At 44.0% G+C, this 22,049-nt stretch overlaps 1 pseudogene; it reads right to left on the minus strand.

The window, feature by feature from the left end:
* Positions 1 to 532: 532 nt before the first annotated feature.
* On the minus strand, positions 533 to 18,487 carry LOC148004583 (nucleolar RNA helicase 2 pseudogene; annotated as a pseudogene).
* Positions 18,488 to 22,049: the final 3,562 nt, after the last annotated feature.

A 22,049-nucleotide genomic window follows, 5' to 3' on the forward strand; every position in this document is an offset into this window, starting at 1 on the left:
TCACAGTGGATCTTTGTGAGGTCACAGCATGAAATGCACCAAGCAGAGAAGGCTGTAAACCATAGTGGCTGTCTCCACTCTGGGCCTCAGGGAACTTTCCATTCTTGTGAAAAGGAAACTAGCCTCTCTGAGCTTCTTCTTCAGCAGATCAAAGAGTCAGTATTTACTGTTTAGCAATTACAGGCAGTACTGTGCTGCACAGGGAAGTGCATTAAAGCTGCAACCTGAGAGAGACTTTGATCACCTCCCCAGCTGCTCTATTGGCTCCTGAGGCTCCAGTTAGAGGAGCAGCACCTGGGAAGTGCATTGAGGGCCCAATATCAGATCGATTACTTTGTCGTCCTCACACTATGTATGGATGCATTCACTCATTCATTCACTCATTCATTCACTCATTCATTCATTCATTCATTCATTCATCCATTCCTACTTATTTCCAAAAGGAAGACAGAATGACGGTTACTCAGACAGGTCAGAAGCCTCTCTGCAAGGAAGGGGAGCTGATAAATCATCTAAAAGGAATGAAGCACTGGGGACTTGAGAGCAGGAGGGACCCTGGGGTGCCCATTGTGAAGAGTTTCTTCTTGGCTCTTACTCACTGACCAAATACTTTACTATAAACTCCACTTCTGGCCTTTCTTTGTGGATCTGGTACCTTTTGTTGTCACCTCTTGGTCATTGTCCTCTGAAGTTTCTACTTCCTCCTTGCTGTCCCTGCCCTGATCCAGGAAGTTCCTGCTTCCACCCTGCTGTCCCATGAAATCACCATGGCTGCCATCCGCTGCCCATGCCCCCTTGATATCTTTCTGGGGGTCCTTTCAGCTCTGGCTCCTCAGTGGCCATGGTGAGCTGACAGCATCTCCAACCGTGCCACTTCACCTGTGTTTTTGTGTCTGCTTCAGTGCAGACATCAAAACAAACTTCCGGTTTTCCTTTGAGGAAGACCATCCCCTTCATTTTGGCATCGATGTTCTTGCCTAGCTGCTCCTCGAGTTCCTTCCAAGCATAGCTAAGTTGGACATCTCAACAAAGCACTGCAGTATCACGGTCTCAAAGGCTGCTGGGCAGTGGATCAGGGAGCACTGGTCGACCGATGTGGCCCCTGATCTGTGGAGATAGAGCAGCTGCCAGGTCTCTACAGCTCCTTTCTCCTCAGTCAGCGTCTCAGCCGACCGCTTGAAATGGCCAACGGCAGTGGGGGCACAGAGTCCAATAGTCTGATGGCATCTTTGCTGGAGGCTTTCATTATTTGTTTCAGAAGGAAGACCTATCCGTTCAAACTTAGTGCTAGCTTTCTGCACCACCTGGGGTAACTGGTACTCTTCTTTGGTAAAAGCAGTTTAAACCCCTATCCTTCCAGCTCTGCCTGTTCTTCTTGAAAGATCAAAGACTCCATTTCCATTGGTGTACAGCTGTGAACAACCAGGTCACCCTCGGGGATGTCTAACCCACTTGCAGCCAGTAAACCCACAAAACTGCCATTTCAGCACCTTTCAGGGTGATTTCCTTTTGCTTCTGCAGAATGTCCCCATGTAAGGACTGGGCATTCCTGCTTTATGCATGTGTTTTGTGACAGCTCCTGCCACCGTCCTTGGTTTCACAGAAGTTGAACATGTCCCCTTGATGACCACTGTACCCTCGGAACACATCCCTACTCACCACTGTCCTCTCTGTCTCCTGTGCTCCACAGTTAAGGCTGCTTTCTGAGTCTTTTCCCAATCAGGTCCACCCGTTCATATGTAGGTTTTGTGTATTTCTTAGCAACATTAAATACCCAATGAGACCATGTTGCAGAGAAAAAGCAATGTTTGCGGGTTGCCTTCAGAATCGTTCTTGTATGCTATACATAAAATTTCTTCCACTTGATCTTCAAACCAGTATCTAACATCTGGTCGTCTTCATCCAGGACAACATGTTAAAGTTTGGTGAGATCTAGCTTGTCATTCTGCAAGTGATCCTCAATATGAGCTGGGGTCCCAACCAGGATATCAATCCCACTCTGCACTTGTTCTTGTTGACCACCATAGGGAGTTTCACCATAAAAAACACTGATAGCTTTTATCGATGTCACTGAAGTCTTTGGTCATTTGATTTGCTAATTCTCTTGTAGATGCAGCACTAGTATCTGATTGGCTTGGCCTCTCTTCCTCTCTTGTAGTCCACCTTTAAGTTACCCAATCAAAGGGACGGCAAAGGAGAAGGTCTTCCTGCTTACTGTCCATGCCTGGGCAATGAAGTCTGTCTCACTGTATACATGATGGAATGTCTTGGCTTTTAGAAAAAATGGGTAGTTCACCCCTCAAGCTTTGAGCTTTGAGAAGCTTGACAGTCTCCTCGGGTATGGGAAAATTAGAGAGAATCCTTTCTTCTCCATGAGTATTTCCTTTTCTATCTCATTACTATTTTCTTCCCCAGGAGCATCCCTGGAGTTGGAGTTTGGTTCGGAATGGGAGAGGACATTCTTGAGCCTGGGCTCTTCTCTCCCTTGTCTCATTAACTTCTTTCCCTTTCTTCTTCTTGGGCTTGGGCATGTCTGCCTCTGCTTCAGAAACTTCCTGGTTTTTGTCTCTGTTTTATTTTTTTTCCCATTGGCTGTTTTCTTCTCAAGGGACTCCTTTTCTTCTGGGATGTTTTGCTTTTACAAGCATTGTGGTCTTGAGGCTCATCCTCCTTCTTGTCCTTGTTGGATTTAGCAGAACACACATCAACTTCAGAAGGCCCTTTCTCTTTCACTGCTTTTGCTCTGGAGGAACAAGTCTTTTCCATTCCTTTCGTTGCTTCTTCTGTCTTCGATTTTGGCTTCTCCTTTCTACTTTTCCTCCTGCTTGCATTGGCAGCATCTCCTTGCTCTCCTCAGCCCTGTCTTCTCCCTACTTGGATGCACTGGGGAGTTTCCTGGTATTTTTCAGTGTGAGCTACGCAGGTCTGCCAGTCCCTCAACTGTGTGCAAAGGAGAGAGAGCGACACAGCAGCCTTCTACTTGTGATCCACTCTGCATCTCTCAATAATTTCTTCCCTTGGAAAGAGATGATGCTTACTTCCCCTGCAATTTCTGTTAGAATTTCTACTACTCTGAAAACACACCATGACAAAGGTACTATATTACTGCCTTGTCATGTACAATATTTTCTTGTGGCTGGCTCAATGGTTGTGAGTTTCCGTCTAAATCATTATGGTGGGAAGTTAGGCAGCTTCTAGCCAGGCAGCGCAGTTGAGGCGCTGAGTGTTGTACATCATGCTCCAAAGGCAAACGGAAAACTCCTTCCAGGCAGATAGGAGGAGAATCTCCAAACACACGCATACAGTGACACACGTATTCAAACAAGCACACACCTCCAATAGTGCCCCTCCATTTGCAACGCAAGTACAAACAAACACACGCAGTTTCCAAGCTCTGTGCTCTGTGTCCTCCCAGCTCCTTTTTTGGTCAGCATTTGTCTTGATCAAACAATAAACTTTCTGAACGTAAAGTACTTCTTTCTACGGGCTCCTTACATTCCCAGAAATCAACCTTCTTTGTGACTGTGACAGGTGCTTAGGTGCCAACCTTTAGGCAAGTATCTGTGAGTGTTTTTGAGATGTTTCTCTGTAAGGAACATAAGGCCCACCCTGCATGATTTTTGGAACATTTCCTCAGGGTGCATTTCCAGCTGCATCAAACTGTGAAAGCAACAAGATTCTCAAGCATCTGCTGCCTGGGATTCCTGACCATGAACACAGGGAAATCAGTTGCTTTTTCTGCGGATACCCTGCTTTTCCCACCATGAGATACTGTATCATCATTACATCTGAGCCAGGACAAACCATTCCTTAAGTTATTCATTATTTAAGTCTTCATTATTTTCTCACAGAAGGAGAAATGGAAGTCAGAGAATTCCCTGTCAACTCTAGAGTCATTCCATTAGTCATGTGTCTACTCTCCTTTCCAAGTCACATAAGTATTACCAATGCCTGCCACACTTTCCAGAGAAAGCAAGTCTTTCAGACTACAGACTCTTCCAGTGATTTTTGTCCCCTCCCCCATCTCCTTCAACTGAATCTAAGGTAAATCAGCTCCGGGTCCTGACTAGAGCCTCAGTGGTGGAGGTGACCTGTGAATCTACATCTCTAGGTGGATTCCCCTACCAGACACTGTGCTAACTGGGTGTGATGGTCTCTGCACCTGTGGTTGAGCGTCTTACAAGTTCTGATCCTCTAAGTATGGATAAAAGCTGAACCACTGGGGACAAGAATTACACACAGCTAGTGTGGCTTCCTTCTTCTGCAATCAAATATTTCCTAGTGAGACATTACATGTGGATCACAGTCATGATGCAGATGAAGACAGAATGCTAGGCACACTGCAAAGCTGAAAACACTCAACCTGTCATCACCGAGCTCTATTAAATCACAGCCGTGAATGCAGTTCTGAGAAACGATGAACCCTTCTTCAGTGATGGGAGTCCTCAAATGCCCCTTAGTCCCCTATTAACCCGATGTGTGCCCTATCAGTCACAGCCCTTGGGGATCCAGGAGTCAGAAGATGTAGAAAACAGGGCTCCAGCTGAGTAAACTTAGGTAATGGCACTGTGCCTCTGAAAGTGTCCTAGGGAAGCATCAAGAACAAAACTAGTCAACAGAGGTTGGTTTGTCCAGACTGAAGACCAGTCTCACTCTCCTTTTCATCCCCTCTGATCCTCCTCCTCTTCTTCAACCTCTCGCTCTCCCTCCCTTCCCTGTTTTGCTCCTCCTCTGCCTCCCCTTCCCTTTCCCCCTCCCTCTGCCTCTCCCTTTCCCTTCATATCTCTCGACCAGGTCCAGTTTTTGTTACCAACTAATCTCAGTCATGAAGTGTGAGTTGGAGAATCATTGACCTCTCAGGGTTTGGCATCAAAAACAGCCTTTCCCTCTCCCAGCAGCTGTCAAGTGCCAATGGTCTCTCACCTTGTAGTTGGATTTCCAGTCCTTATCCCCACTTCCCTGTTCATAAGATACCCTCTGGTATGAGCTTGCTTACTCTCATGCATATGCTGACAATCACTGTGAGTTTGTATTTCAAACAACACCGCTATTTCTCAGACATTGACTAGTTAACTACCCCTTTGGCATTAAATATCTTTCTAGCGCTTAACATTATTCAATTTCACCTGCTCACTTGTCTGCGCTCTCTCTCTCTCTCTCTCTTTCTCTCCCCCCCCCTGTGTGTGTATTTCCTATCACAAGACACAATCTCACTATCTCCCTCTCCTCTCCTGTCCATACTTAACCCATGCCATCTTCCCCAATAATAGTGGAAAATGATTGTTGTTGAAGCTATAATATGTCACCATGGCTTTCACACCTCCTCATCTGCAAATTTTCATTATAGTGGTTGTTTGGTGTTTTATGAGTCTTCAGCCACTCTATCAACACTGGAATTTCAATGGACCTCTTCTCAGACATTTTGTTGTCATGGTGGTTATCTGTATCATAGACATTCTGGACATTTAGATCTATAAAACTGGCCCGGCATGCACTCCAGAAGTTCACCAATAGCTAGATACAGGAAACACACCTCAGAGACAAAGACAGACACTACCTCAGAGTGAAAGGCTGGAAAACAACTTTCCAAGCAAATGGTCAGAAGAAGCAAGCTGGAGTAGCCATTCTAATATCAAATAAAATCAATTTCCAACTAAAAGTCATCCAAAAAGATAAGGAAGGACACTTCATATTCATCAAAGGAAAAATCCACCAAGATGAACTCTCAATCCTAAATATCTATGCCCCAAATACAAGGGCACCTACATACGTAAAAGAAACCTTACTAAAGCTCAAAACACACATTGCACCTCACACAATAATAGTGGGAGATTTCAACACCCCACTCTCATCAATGGACAGATCATGGAAACAGAAATTAAACAGTGATGTCGACAGACTAAGAGAAGTCATGAGCCAAATGGACTTAACGGATATTTATAGAACATTCTATCCTAAAGCAAAAGGATATACCTTCTTCTCAGCTCCTCATGGTACTTTCTCCAAAATTGACCATATAATTGGTCAAAAAACGGGCCTCAACAGGTACAGAAAGATAGAAATAATCCCATGTGTGCTATTGGACCAACACGGCCTAAAACTGGTCTTCAATAACAATCAAGGAAGAATGCCCACATATACGTGGAAATTGAACAATGCTCTACTCAATGATAACCTGGTCAAGGAAGAAATAAAGAAAGAAATTAAAAACTTTTTAGAATTTAATGAAAATGAAGATACAACATACCCAAACTTATGGGACACAATGAAAGCTGTGCTAAGAGGAAAACTCATAGCGCTGAGTGCCTGCAGAAAGAAACAGGAAAGAGCATATGTCAGCAGCTTGACAGCACACCTAAAAGCTCTAGAACAAAAAGAAGCAAATACACCCAGGAGGAGTAGAAGGTAGGAAATAATCAAACTCAGAGCTGAAATCAACCAAGTAGAAACAAAAAGGACCATAGAAAGAATCAACAGAACCAAAAGTTGGTTCTTTGAGAAAATCAACAAGATAGATAAACCCTTAGCCAGACTAACGAGAGGACACAGAGAGTGCGTCCAAATTAACAAAATCAGAAATGAAAAGGGAGACATAACTACAGATTCAGAGGAAATTCAAAAAATCATCAGATCTTACTATAAAAACCTATATTCAACAAAACTTGAAAATCTTCAGGAAATGGACAATTTCCTAGACAGATACCAGGTATCGAAGTTAAATCAGGAACAGATAAACCAGTTAAACAACCCCATAACTCCTAAGGAAATAGAAGCAGTCATTAAAGGTCTCCCAACTGGGGCTGGGGATTTAGCTCAGTGGTAGAGCGCTTACCTAGGAAGCGCAAGGCCCTGGGTTCGGTCCCCAGCTCCGAAAAAAAGAACCAAAAAAAAAAAAAAAAAAATAAAGGTCTCCCAACCAAAAAGAGCCCAGGTCCAGACGGGTTTAGTGCAGAATTCTATCAAACCTTCATAGGAGACCTCATACCAATATTATCCAAACTATTCCACAAAATTGAAACAGATGGAGCACTACCGAATTCCTTCTACGAAGCCACAATTACTCTTATACCTAAACCACACAAAGACACAACAAAGAAAGAGAACTTCAGACCAATTTCCCTTATGAATATCGACGCAAAAATACTCAATAAAATTCTGGCAAACCGAATCCAAGAGCACATCAAAACAATCATCCACCATGATCAAGTAGGCTTCATCCCAGGCATGCAGGGATGGTTTAATATAAGGAAAACCATCAACGTGATCCATTATATAAACAAACTGAAAGAACAGAACCACATGATCATTTCATTAGATGCTGAGAAAGCATTTGACAAAATTCAACACCCCTTCATGATAAAAGTCCTGGAAAGAATAGGAATTCAAGGCCCATACCTAAACATAGTAAAAGCCATATACAGCAAACCAGTTGCTAACATTAAACTAAATGGAGAGAAACTTGAAGCAATCCCACTAAAGTCAGGGACTAGACAAGGCTGCCCACTCTCTCCCTACTTATTCAATATAGTTCTTGAAGTTCTAGCCAGAGCAATCAGACAACAAAAGGAGATCAAGGGGATACAGATCGGAAAAGAAGAAGTCAAAATATCACTATTTGCAGATGACATGATAGTATATTTAAGTGATCCCAAAAGTTCCACCAGAGAACTACTAAAGCTGATAAACAACTTCAGCAAAGTGGCTGGGTATAAAATTAACTCAAATAAATCAGTTGCCTTCCTCTATACAAAAGAGAAACAAGCCGAGAAAGAAATTAGGGAAACGACACCCTTCATAATAGATCCAAATAATATAAAGTACCTCAGTGTGACTTTAACCAAGCAAGTAAAAGATCTGTACAATAAGAACTTCAAGACACTGAGGAAAGAAATTGAAGAAGACCTCAGAAGATGGAAAGATCTCCCATGCTCATGGATTGGCAGGATTAATATGGTAAAAATGGCCATTTTACCAAAAGCAATCTACAGATTCAATGCAATCCCCATCAAAATACCAATCCAATTCTTCAAAGAGTTAGACAGAACAATTTGCAAATTCATCTGGAATAACAAAAAACCCAGGATAGCTAAAGCTATCCTCAACAATAAAAGGACTTCAGGGGGAATCACTATCCCTGAACTCAAGCAGTATTACAGAGCAATAGTGATAAAAACTGCATGGTATTGGTACAGAGACAGACAGATAGACCAATGGAATAGAATTGAAGACCCAGAAATGAACCCACACACCTATGGTCACTTGATTTTTGACAAAGGAGCCAAAACCATCCAATGGAAAAAAGATAGCATTTTCAGCAAATGGTGCTGGTTCAACTGGAGGTCAACATGTAGAAGAATGCAGATCGATCCATGCTTATCACCCTGTACAAAGCTTAAGTCCAAGTGGATCAAGGACCTCCACATCAAACCAGACACACTCAAACTAATAGAAGAAAATCTAGGGAAGCATCTGGAACACATGGGCACTGGAAAAAATTTCCTGAACAAAACACCAATGGCTTATGCTGTAAGATCAAGAATCGACAAATGGGATCTCATAAAACTGCAAAGCTTCTGTAAGGTAAAGGACACGGTGGTTAGGACAAAACGGCAACCAACAGATTGGGAAAAGATCTTTACCAATCCTACAACAGATAGAGGCCTTATATCCAAAATATACAAAGAACTCAAGAAGTTAGACCGCAGGGAAACAAATAACCCTATTAAAAAATGGGGTTCAGAGCTAAACAAAGAATTCACAGCTGAGGAATGCCGAATGGCTGAGAAACACCTAAAGAAATGTTCAACATCTTTAGTCATAAGGGAAATGCAAATCAAAACAACCCTGAGATTTCACCTCACACCAGTGAGAATGGCTAAGATCAAAAACTCAGGTGACAGCAGATGCTGGCGAGGATGTGGAGAAAGAGGAACACTACTCCATTGTTGGTGGGATTGCAGACTGGTAAAACCATTCTGGAAATCAGTCTGGAGGTTCCTCAGAAAATTGGACATTGAACTGCCTGAGGATCCAGCTATACCTCTCGTGGGCATATACCCAGAAGATGCCTCAACATATAAAAGAGACACGTGCTCCACTATGTTCATCGCAGCCTTATTTATAATAGCCAGAAACTGGAAAGAACCCAGATGCCCTTCGACAGAGGAATGGATACAGAAAATGTGGTACATCTACACAATGGAATATTACTCAGCTATCAAAAACGAGTTTATGAAATTCGTAGGCAAATGGTTGGAACTGGAAAATATCATCCTGAGTGAGCTAACCCAATCACAGAAAGACATACATGGTATGCACTCATTGATAAGTGGCTATTAGCCCAAATGCTTGAATTACCCTAGATCCCTAGAACAAACGAAACTCAAGACGGATGATCAAAATGTGAATGCTTCACTCCTTCTTTAAATGAGGAAAAAGAATACCCTTGGCAGGGAAGGGAGAGGCAAAGATTAAAACAGAGACTGAAGGAACACCCATTCAGAGCCTGCCCCACATGTGGCCCATACATATAGAGCCACCCAATTAGACAAGATGGATGAAGCAAAGAAGTGCAGACCGACAGGAGCCCGATGTAGATCGCTCCTGAGAGACACAGCCAGAATACAGCAAATACAGAGGCGAATGCCAGCAGCAAACCACTGAACTGAGAATAGGACCCCCGTTGAAGGAATCAGAGAAAGAACTGGAAGAGCTTGAAGGGGCTCGAGTCCCCATATGTACAACAATGCCAAGCAACCAGAGCTTCCAGGGACTAAGCCACTACCTAAAGACTATACATGGACTGACCCTGGACTCTGACCCCATAGGTAGCAATGAATATCCTAGTAAGAGCACCAGTGGAAGGGGAAGCCCTGGGTCCTGCTAAGACTGAACCCCCAGTGAACTAGACTATGGGGGGAGGGCGGCAATGGGGGGAGGGTTGGGAGGGGAACACCCATAAGGAAGGGGAGGGGGAGGGGGATGTTTGCCCGGAAACCGGGAAAGGGAATAACACTTGAAATGTATATAAGAAATACTCAAGTTAATAAAAAAAAAAAAGTCCTGGATTTGTGCCTGAGAAGTATCTTGTCAGGCTGATGGCTTTAGTACCCTTCAAGGAGACTGCTTACCTTGTAGTCCCTGAAAACATGGCCAGTGACACCCTACTCTTCAGGTGAAGTGCCAGTTCCTGTCTCTTGAGTATTGCAGCGAGTGAGGACATGGCCAGGTCTGTTACACATGAGCACAGGGCCAGCTCTCCTGCCTACCACAGATATCATGATGAATAAGGGGAGAGGGGTTTCTCCATCATCCTCACCACTGCCTAGCAGACAAGAGACAGAACCCTTGGGGCCTTTTCATTCACAGCCCATTTATCCAGGGCTAGATCTATTGTGCTGCCCAAGCAAGGTTAAGGACCTGAACTCCTGAGTGTTCTAGCAGGTGGGTGACAGGGGCTGCTCTCCTGTTCTAGTCACACCAGAGTCAAGTGTCATGCATGCCATAGGTGGTGAGGTACAAAGGCAGAGGAGGGTGTCTTTTTCTTGTCCACATCACTGAATGGGCAACAGGTGGCAGTGCCAGGCAATGTTGAGCAGTGTCTGACATGCCTCAGGGGAGTTTTACTGGAGAGCATCCTTATGTTCTCTCTTTTTTAGCATGAAAAACTCCAGACCAAGTCTGAAATACAGTGTCCTTGTTTTGGAGTCAGGTAGCCAACTGTTGGTCCTGGTGTTTGGAATCTGGTGACTAAGATGAACCAGCTACACTGACCACTTTTTCTGTGTTGAGGAGCAGCTTTCTTGTGCAAGACAACTCACACGTGCACAGAAAAGAGCTGACTAAAGACTTGCCCCTCTTTCAGGGCACTGGTAATTGTGGATTGCTCATATCACTCATAACAAACAAACCAGTATCAGTTTTTTTCAGCCCCACTCTATAAATCTGACCTTTGTCCCTCCTATATGGTGAGCTCTGGTTCCCAGTTATTACTATTTGGTTGCTGTCTTGTTTTAGACAAGACAGTCAAGCTCAAAAATATATCTCCACCTTTCTCCATACCTATTTCTAAACATATTAGGTACCAACACTTACCAGGACCATGAGACCCGTAAAAGTGTTTGCCGAGCTCATGGTAGAACTGATGGGGGCTATTAGGAAATTTTGCTGTTGTTGGGTGTTTGGCCTCAGATCTTGGAAAAGAATCTAAAAAGGGTTAAAAGATTTGAGGATAGAAATAGGTCCTGATTCCTGGAGACTGCTTAAAAGTTTTAAAATAAGCATGACTGTGTGAGAGAAATGCTACTAAAGATAAGAGAGACCCCAGAGGGGAAGCCTGAAACACCAGGAGAGGAACAGGGAAGAATGATGCCTGGTCCTGTGTCAGGGAGATTACAGAGAAGGTCCATGCTCCATGCTGTGTTGCCCTCCTACTGGGCAACAGAGGTGAAAGTACAAAGCCCAAATAATCAGGCAGTTATCCTGGACTAGTGCCATATCCAGTACTGTTAACTTCAACCCTGCCAGCCTGCTGCCCTACACTAAGCCAACAGAGCCTCTTTCAGAGAACAGAGGAGTTGTGGTCATCAAAGTCCTTCAACATAGACAAGAGAACAAAAGGTGACTTTGTGATGCTGGAGTTTATGCAGAAAGATGTCTAGCCATGAAACAACACGAGAGCAAGGTACATTCTAGGTTCTTTCCCAGGCCATATCACTTAAGTTCCAGCTGCTGGACCTTGGAGATAAGCACATCCAGATGGACACTAGGAGTTCAGCTTCAGCTTGTTTGGGAGCAACAGGCTTCTCAGTGAATATCTCTTTGGTGGCTCCAGGTGGAAAAGTCAGACCCCTTTATTTATACCTCATGCAACATAAGATCTGAAGAGGTAGAATGCTTCCTCCCTAGGTATATGCACACTGGTACAAGACTGACATGCTGTCTTGTTTGTCAAGGAAAAGGTGTGTGTGTGCCTCTGCCTGTTTAAGAGGACAATGCTTCTGGTAGCTTTTCATAGGGACCCTCTAATTTGTTGAGTTGGCATGATTTGAATTCTCCCAGGTCCTCAATCTACAAAGTGTTGATATAAGCCACTGGTCAGGGGATTGCCTATTGCTCCCTCCATGATGTTAATACCAAGGCTTTTTTCAAAAAGTCTAAGCCATAAGACCCTGTCTTTTAAAGCCTTTTGCTGGGTGACCTAGTCTTTTCCCACCACATGTTCTAAATCCCAAGACAACAACTCAGGTAGAGCAGGTGCTGATGGGATATTCCAAGTATGAGATGGATGTGAGCCTGGATCCAGAGATCTCCTGTGCCTGTCACCTCGAAACAGTTCCATGACTCACAGACACCTGGTGTGGTTCACCCCAATAGGGCTGCACTCACTCAGAAGGCCATCTTACAGGGGCTTTGTTCTAATCTATTTTTAAACAGAGTCTGAGTGAAGGGTTTACCCTCTTTGAAGACTTAGGCCTGTAGCTATTCTATCCACATGTCTGCAAGGGCTCAGTGGATTGGGCTCTACCTGCTAAGGCATCCATAGGGTCAGTAACCATATGGACTGCTTGGGCTCTGTCTTGTTTTGCTAGATTATTTGCAATACCTCTCCATCTGTCTCTGTATATAGAGAAGTAGGAAGCCATGATTTGCTTTGTATTCTGGTCTTCACCCTGGCTTGGATCTTTAATCTAAAGCAACCATTCCAAGTGGTAACTCCTAGTGAAATCTAGGGGGTCATGAAAGTTGGAGAAGGGATAGGACACAGATTAGTGGGTGAGAATGTATTCTCAGAACCCAAGAGGGCATTTCATAACCCAAGACCGATTCCTACCATAGTGCCTAGCTCTGGTTTAGCTTTCTGTCTGGATACCAGATGCTGTACAAGCAGGAACTTTGTGCCCTTTCTGAGGTAAGACCCACCTTCCTTGTGGGGAGCCTTCTTTTATGAATGCCTGACTGTCCGGTAGAGTCAAGTGAGACCGCGGTCTACTAGCAGATTTCCTGATTTGCTGATACATGGAAGGTTATGAGGGACACACTTGAAGCTCATGTTGAGGGGATCAATGTTTGTTAATGTTAGAGGAAGGAACGGGAAGGAATAGGTGAGCCTCGAGATGCTAAGTAATATTGAATATATATAAGGCATTGTCTCTGTGGGCTTGGAACTTTGTTCCCATGATTCCATAAACTATTGTCAAGTCCAGGAGAACCTGGAGACTCGTGTAGTATGGACTGAACAGCCCTAACCATTTTGTTCTTTGTTTAATTTCTTTTATTTAGTAAGCATTCTATTCATTCACATGTCAAATGCTATCTCACATCCAGGTTACCCTTCCATAAGCCCCATCCCACATCTGCCCTCACAGCCCTCTACTATATGTAGGTGCTCGCCCACCTCCTCACCCCCTCCCACTTCTCCAGTTTACCCCTGTGCTGGGGGAATCAAACCTCTACAGGACCAAGGGGCTACCCTCCCATTGCTGTCAGGCAAGTCTGTTCTCTGATAAATAGATATTTGTAGCCATGGATCCGTCCCCGTACACACTGTGTTCGGTGATTAAGACTCTGGGGCTTCTGGGTTGTTAGTTAGGCCAATGTTTTTCTTCTTATTGGGTTACAATAACCCTCTCCTTCTGCAGTCCCTGCGACAGCTGCTCCACCAGGGTCCCTGAGTTCAGTCTGATGGTTAGCTCCAAGCATCCACATCTGCATTGCTCAGTTGCTAACCGAGCCTCCCAAGAATCAGTCAAACCAGGTTCCTGTTAGCAAGCGCCTCATGACAAAGACAACAGTTTCAGGTTTGGTGTCTGCACACAGTGTGGATTCCCAAGTAGGAAAGTTCCTTGAGGACCCTTCCTTCAGTCTCTGCTCCATATTTTGTCCTTGTTCTTCTTGTGGACAGGAACATTTCTGGGTAAAATACTTTTGAGATGGGCAGGCTCAGCCCTCCATTGGGGACTGTGCCTATATACTGGAGGTGGTCTCTTCAGGATCTATGTCCCTGTTCTCTGCATATTTAGGCAAAGCCATTCTCAGTGGTCCTAGGAGCCTCTCATTTCCTGGTCTGTGGGACCCTCTGGTGGCCATGTCCAGTTTGTAATCCCTGTTACATATTTTTATCCATTTCCTAAACCTCACTTCCTGTTTACCATCTCCTCCACTATCTTATATTGCCCCCTTATTTCCTCCTCCTCCTGTCTCCCTCCCTGGTCCCCTTATTCCTCCACCTCCTGCCATAATCCTGTAACCTCTTCAATGCAGAACTGAAGCATCCACACCCTGGTCTTCCTTCCTCCTTAGCTCCATATGGTCTGTGGATTTTATCATGGGTATTGTGAGCTTTTTGGATAATATCCTCTTTTCAGTGAGTACAAAGTGTGTGGGTTTTTTGTGACTGGGTTACCTCACTCAGCATGATATTTTCTAGCTCCATCCATTTGCCTGAGATTTTATGAAGTCATTGTATTTAATACCTGACTAGTATTCTACTGTGTAAATGGACCACATTTTCTGATCCATTCTGCTACTGAGGGACTTTTGGTTTGTTTCCAGCTTGGCTGTTACAAATAAGGGATTTATCAATATAGTGGAACATGTGTCCTTGCTATATGTAGGGGACTTTTGTGTATGTGCCCAGTAGTGGTAACCTTTGTCTCTGAGAGTTATATTCTGTCTTTCCAGTAATCCCCTCTCCCAACATAGAAGGCTGCTGGACATTTTGCCAGACAGACACACATACTCTGCTCTCCTCTCTAGGGACAGTTAGCTCTCATTGTCTTTCAACTCTCATCACAGGCACCGATGGTCACATTTCAAGCTTTATTTCCTGTCCCAGTCCAGGAGGATTTGGATCTTTCTTGCATGAACTCTGTTCTCTCCTCAATTAACCATGTCCTGTTTCTTCAGCCAGCTGAGAAGATGCCAGAGCCACTACATGTACCCTAGCCTCAGCAGACAGGCCTTGCCATAGTTTCAGAGTCCTCTGCCTATCACAAAGTCACTTGTTGTTGTTGTTGTTGTCATTGTTGTTGTTGAGAAATATCCCTAGCTCACCTGTTGTTGTCCTCCCTCAGTCACCTTCTCTTCACTGTGACCGAAATGGCAGGAGGAAAGTAAACACTCTGCTGAGCCATCTGTGTCTTTCCACCAAGTTTACCCTTCTATTCCGAATGGGCCCTGTTCACAGGGGCTGAGGTCTGCAGTTGCCATTCTTTACTGTTGTGTGTCTACTTTCTCAGTTCTAACAAGGCTACGTAAAGTACACTGGGGTGGAGTAGGTAAGGCAGTAACCTGAGACGTGGAGCTGAGATACTGTGGCCTCAGCTCATGCTCCATAAAGGATGCAGCCACTTGGCCCCATGGAGAACAGGAGCACTAGATGTTGCCTTGTCCAGCAACCCCTCAAGCCTATTTCTGCTGGAGTAAGGGAGGCCCCAGCCTGCCTAGGGGGGATGTGGTTCAAAATGAACATCATTTATATTATGGTTCCATAAAGAGTCGGTTCATATATTCAAATGTTGGGAAATGAGTGGTCAGAATTGTCAGCTCAAGTTACTCAATACATTTTGAGTCCCTTAAACTCAGGCAAGGAAAATCAGACCTGTATATTCCCTGAGGTCTTCAGGGGTCCCAGTGTCTGTCTAATGGAAAACATTCTACAGGAACATGGAAGGATTTCTAAAGCAGGTTATGTATATTAGGAGGGTTAATTTAGGAATATCTGAATACAGAGGGCACTTAGCTCCTAAAATTGGGAGTAAGTCTTTTACTATGTGGCAGTTCTCCATAGGTATTTTCCCATCTCCTTGGTCGATGCCTCCATTGGTGAGACAAACTCAGCAACAATCCAAGAGTCACCACTGGACCTCTGGATGAGCCCAGCTGTTTGTGAGAAGAGCTTCAGAACATACAATATTGACACCAACTGCCATCTCATCTGTACATTGGCATTTCTCTCCAAATGCCTTTTTATTGTACAATGAGCATCTTTCTCCAACAGGGAGCCTACCTCCCTGTACATATGGAATCTGTTGTCAACTGCCATCTTTTTTGAACATAGACTGTCTATCTGCAATTATGTTCTTCCCCAAATGGAGCGCATCTCTTGCAACCTGCCTTCCTCCAGGGACAGAGAATAACTCTGAGCAACTGAATCCCCTGACTGCCTCTAAAATTCTTAAGTGGAAGAAAAATAGTCTTGGGGCCCATAACCAATATCTCAAAATTGACATCTCTCTAAACCAATCAGATGAACTGTGAGAACAGTAGAAGATAGGAAAATTCGGTCTGATTAAATCAGGGTAGAATTATCCCCAGTTTCTTATAAAGTTAGGTAGGGATATGTCAGGTAGTGTCTTGGAGATATTTGTGTAGAGATAGGAGTATCTGATAGAATCTGTACGTTATGTCCAGTTCTGAGGAACCCTGTCTGACAAACGAGCAAAGTTCAATGATGAGAACATATATAATTGAAAAATTAATAGATCAGGAAGAAGGCATGGGAAGCAAGGGTTAAATAGTGTAGTGTCAGTAGTCATCCAAGAAACCTAGCCTTATGGCCAGCACCACAGGAAAAAACAACTCAGGAGTCAGTATGTGATACTTTTTCCAATTGGCCAGGGTGCATTTGAGATCATGAATCCTGCCTGCCACATAAAAACACAGGCGTTAGTGATTATAAAACTGTAGAGGTCATCAAATATCTCATTGTAAGGATCCAGTCACAAATATAAACAATGAAAACACTATTCCATTCTAATATCAATAGCCTCTATCAGGTTCTAGGAACGTCGATTCAGATCCATCTACTTTCTGAGAATGCTCCAGAAGAAAACGTCCTTGACCAAAGAGTGGAGGGGGGCATGTTGCAGAAGGAAGATCATAGAAAATACTTGGACACTTATGGGCATCAATAAAATACTGCCACAAAAATTGAACTTGTCCATCCAGACATAAAATTCCAGAATATCCACAAAGATGCAGTGGATAATGTAAAATTCATAGACCTCACCAGCCCATCAATGCAGACACAGCCCCTCACTGAAATGGCAGCATGGGACCAAGGATTTTATGCTCCAGAGCTCACACTAGGAGAGCCACAGGATGGCATGGAGGCAGATGGGTAGATTGTGGGCAAGCTACTCTATTATATCACCACAGGGTCACATTTCTTTAGTGGAAGGACCACGAAAGAGATCAGAAATAGATTGTCACAGGGACCTATGACATTGTAACTCACTTCTGGCAACCGGAAACCTGATGCACCAAATTCTTACAGTTTACCCAGATAAGGCCCTCCATTGAGAACATTGAGAGACATTTTTGTGTAATGAGAGGAAATGTGAAGTACTTAGCTCGACTGTCACCTATCCAGATTCTCAAACTGTAGACATGCTCTGAGGTATGGAATTTTATAGTTGCAGGAAATTAAATCCTTGAACAAGTAAAACTACCGTAAAATGATGGGGGACATATTTAAATTTAAAAGAACAGGAACAGAGGGCACTTGAGCATGGATCTAAGACTTTTGTCATTACCGGGCTTACATGCCCTATGCCACCCAAATCATGAGCACATCCCTTTATTCTCTTCCTCCACCAAAGAGAAAGGGGAGTAACCCCAACTTTAGCCTCATTCATATCCAGCCCTAGGAGAGCATGGGCCTCCTGCCCTGACACAATAAGGCCAGTAGTGGCAAGAAGTGCTTCCATGCCTGCCACTACATTACAGTGTCCCAAGAGGAGGAGCACAGAGACTGCCTGTGCCCTCCCTCCATTACTGGAGATTTGTCTACCCACTGAGCCCACATCAGCATACCAGAAGAGCAAATGCCCCTGCAATCTAAGTAATTCTTAGACAAGGAGCTCTAAGTAAAGCCTCAGAGGATTGTGTGCTTCAAAGGACTAGACAAGAATATCAGGGGTTTCCTGTCAAGAATCTGTTGCCTCAAGGAGTCTCTGAGACAAAATCCTACTACATATCTCTCAAGAATATGGGTCCACTGACAAGGCAGGACACAGAACCCATGAATTTCTAGGCAAGTACGGGATGGTGTATCACTTCTTGACCTTCTTCACTATACCATGCTACAGTCATTAGCCTCTTCTAGGACCTACTAAAATCAAAGGGGGTCAATCTAGATACTGAGTGTGCTCCAGCAGGGGACTTCTTGAACTAATAATGGAGGAGGCCCCAAGCAGGAAGATGGGGTAAAAATATTTGTGCAAATAGTGACAGCCATAATGTATTGAAACACCCTTGACTTTGTCTATGCAAACATAAAACACCAGAATATCCTCACCGAGTCAGAGGTTGATGAGAAATAGACAGAGATGACCTGAACCTCAATGCAGACTTTGCATCTTCCTGAAAAGGCAGCATGGGTCCAAGGGAATTATGCTGTAGACCTCACACTAGATGAGCCATTTGATGGCAAAAAAGGCAGATGCGGACAGTTTGGGCATGCTCTTATATTACCTGACCACATGTTCGCAGGCACTGAGAGTAAACACCATGGAAGAGACAAATATTGTCACAGTGACCTATGACATTGCAACTCACTTCTCTTGGCAAATTGAAATCTAAATCCCCAGACACTCACATTTTCCCCAAAGTTGAGTTCCTCCATAGAAAACATGGAGGGACATTCATGGGTAACGAATGTGAAGTTAATATGTAGACTGTGACTTCTCCAGATTCTAACATTATGGACAGGCTTTGAATCATGGAGTTTCATGTCAAGTAACTGGAACCCCCCAAAAAAGTAAATGGAAAAGATGGGGCCCTAACTACTCTAGAAGAACAGACACAAGATGTGAGCATGGATCTAAGACTTCATCCAAGCCTGTGGATCCAGGTGCTCCACCACCCCGACTCCTGCACACCCCTTCATGTCTTGTCTTCCACCCAACGGAACGGCCTGTGAGCCCAACAGTGTCCTCCTCCTTTACCAGCCTTCAGGAGAGCATGGACCTGCTGCCCTGACTCTGTCAGGACACAGGAGGGCAAGAAGAGCTCCCATGCTTTCCATTGCTCTACACTGTCCCAAGAGGAGGAGCAGATACTGCCTGTGCCCTGTATTCTGTAGATGGGTCTGCCCCTGTGAACACATGAGCACATCAGAACAGGAAATTCCACTGTCGCCTGAGGAAGACTTGGACAAGGAAACCTTCATCACCCTCTCAGAAAATTGGGTGTCTCATCAGAATGGGGATAAAGAGAGCTTCCCTGTTATTTCAAAACTATCTGAAGACAATCCACAACCCCCCACCCACCCATATCTTCCAAGAACCTAGGTCCTCTAAATCAGGGAGGACGCAGTAGGAAATGAAATGGTATGCTTGTATGGGAGTGTTCATCACAACATTGACATTGTACACTACATCATCCTATTACCATTAACCTCTTCTAGGTTCTAGTAACATCAAATCCTTTCCAGCTAGATACTCAGTATGTTCCAGAAGGAAACTTTTTGACCTCAGAATGGAGGAGGGGCTGCTGCAAGAGGAGGAGTCAAAGAATTCTATTTGGGCACATAGTGCCGGACATAAAGTATTGCCACTATCTTGACATTGTTTATTGAGACATTAAACATCAATGCATTTTGCAAATTGCAGACTGATATATGAAGGTAATAGTGCTTGCTTACTAGGATCAAAATCAAATATTCTTATTAATATTCCTCTATCTTCTCACATTAAAGCATTATATGTGCACCAAGGTGGCATTGCCTGAGAAGACGTAAACAAATACCTGTGTAACCCAGATGTGGAATCAGCAAAAGACCACAGAATTAGTCTACCTGAGTCTATCTTATTCAACATTGACTTCACAGGTGCTCCATGCTCAGGAAAGCATGTGGGGTCACTTAGAAGAAGGGGTTACTCGGGCAGTTGTTCTCTATGTGCTTCAGCCAGCACTGGCTTCAGCTTGGATAAGCTGCATTTCTGAAGCCTCTGATAGCAGGATAACTGCTCATGCTTGTCATTGTTGAGATTTGTAAGTACTCCAAGTGTCTAGGACAGTGGATCGCCCTTCCCTTCAATAGCATGCCTTTAACATTACCAAATGTTGTTATAGACTCAACAGCAAAGGGCATTAAAATATCCACTGGCTTTGACTTTTGAATGAGTAAATTTCAGTGCATTGGATCCACTAAAGCAATAGCTACTAAGGTCTGCATGTTCCTTACATTCGCTGCAAAAAGACACCTGGACCCAGGCAGCAAACGTATAAAGTGAATGTGTGCTTTAAACTCATTTACAAGTTGAGTATCCACTGGGATCATCAAAACCATTGTGAACAGAACAGCTGAGGGCTCACTTGGACCACAAGTGGGAGGCAGAGAGAGAATCAATTGGAATGGCCTGGGCTTTTGATACCTGTAAACCCAGCCCCAGGGACACTGCTCTTCCCCAGACTATACTGCCTAATTCTTCCTAAACTGTTGTCCCAACTAGGAATTGTATTGAAGCACATGACCCTAGGGGGACCAACCTAATTCAATCTCCTACATAGGTGCTGATCTTTGTCACTAGGAAGAAAAAGGCTGTGAAGGCAACAGTCAAGACAGGCACTGTGCTGAGGTAGTGAGCGGGACACTCTCCACCTCTCCAGGTCCTGTTCTCATGGATCATTCATGAGGGAATTATAAGTGAAAAAAAAGGAAAACACTCTGTGGATATGTTTGTGCTTTGGACTGGGGTTTGGTTCCTATAGTCCAGGGAGACGTGGTTTTTTCCATGATACCAAATGATTCCTATGTACCTATTTTGGCTCAATTTCAAGTCCACATATTGGGACTAGTAATATTTGGTTGCTGTCTTGTTTTAGACAAGAAAGTCAAGCTCAAAAATATACCTACACCTTTCTCCAGACCTATTTCCTTCTAAACTGGTTAGGTACCAACACTTACTAGGACCATGAGGGCCTCGACAGTGTTTGCCAAGCTCATGGTAGAATTCATGGGACCTAGTAGGAAACTTTGCTGTTGTTTGCTATTTCCTCAGATCTTGGAAAAGAATCTAAAAATGGTTAAAAGTTTTGAGTTTAGAAGTAGTACCTGATTACTGGAGACTGCTCAAAAGGGTTTAAAATAACCATGACTATGTAAGAGAAATGCTACTAAAATTAAGAGAGACCCTAGAGTGGAAGCCAGAGACACCAGGAGAGGAACAGGGAAGAATGATGTCTGGTCCTATGTTAGTAAGATTACAGAGAAGGTCCATGTTCCATGCTGTATTGGCCTTTCTCTGGGGCAACAGAGGTGGAAGTACAAGGCTCAAATAATTAGGCAGTTATCCTGGACTAGCACCACATTCAATACTGTTAATTTCAATGCTGCCAGCCTGCTGCCCGACTCTACGCCAACAGAGCCTCTTTCAGTGAGCAGAGGAGTTGTGGTCATGACTGTCTCTCAATCTAGATGGAGGGACAATAGGATTTGACGTGGTGATGCTGCAGTGGATGCAGACAAGATGTCTAGCCGTGAACCAACGTGAGGACAAGGTACATTCTAGGTTCTTTCCTTGGTCGTATCTCTTATGGACATTGGAGCTCAGCTCATCCAGATGGACACTAGGAGTTCGGCTTCAGCTTGTAGTGGGTCCACAGGACCTCTGAGTGAATATCTCATTTGTGGTTGCAGGTGGAAGGACCCTTTTATTTGTACCTCGTGGAACATGGGATCTGAAGAGGTAGAATGCTTCCTCCCCTAGGTATATGCACACTGGTACAAGACTGACATATCCTGTTTGTCAAGGAAAAGGTGTGTGTGCCTCTGCCTGTTTAGGAAGACAGTGCTTCTGGTAGCTTTTCCCAGGGTTCCTCTAACTTGTTAACTCTGCATGATTTCAATCAGGGGCTCAGTGGAATGGGCTCTACCTGCTAAGGCATCCATAGGGTCAGTAACCATATGAACTGCTTGGAGTCTGTCTTCTTTTGCTAGATTATTTGCAATACCTCTCCATCTGTCTGTGTATATAGAGAAGTACGAAGCCATGATTTGTTTTGTATTCTGGTCTTCACCCTTGCTTGGACGTTTAATCTAA

The sequence above is a fragment of the Rattus norvegicus genome, chromosome 7 (genome assembly GCF_021556685.1).
Source record: "Rattus norvegicus strain SHRSP/BbbUtx chromosome 7, alternate assembly SHRSP_T2T, whole genome shotgun sequence".
Taxonomy (NCBI): domain Eukaryota; kingdom Metazoa; phylum Chordata; class Mammalia; order Rodentia; family Muridae; genus Rattus; species Rattus norvegicus.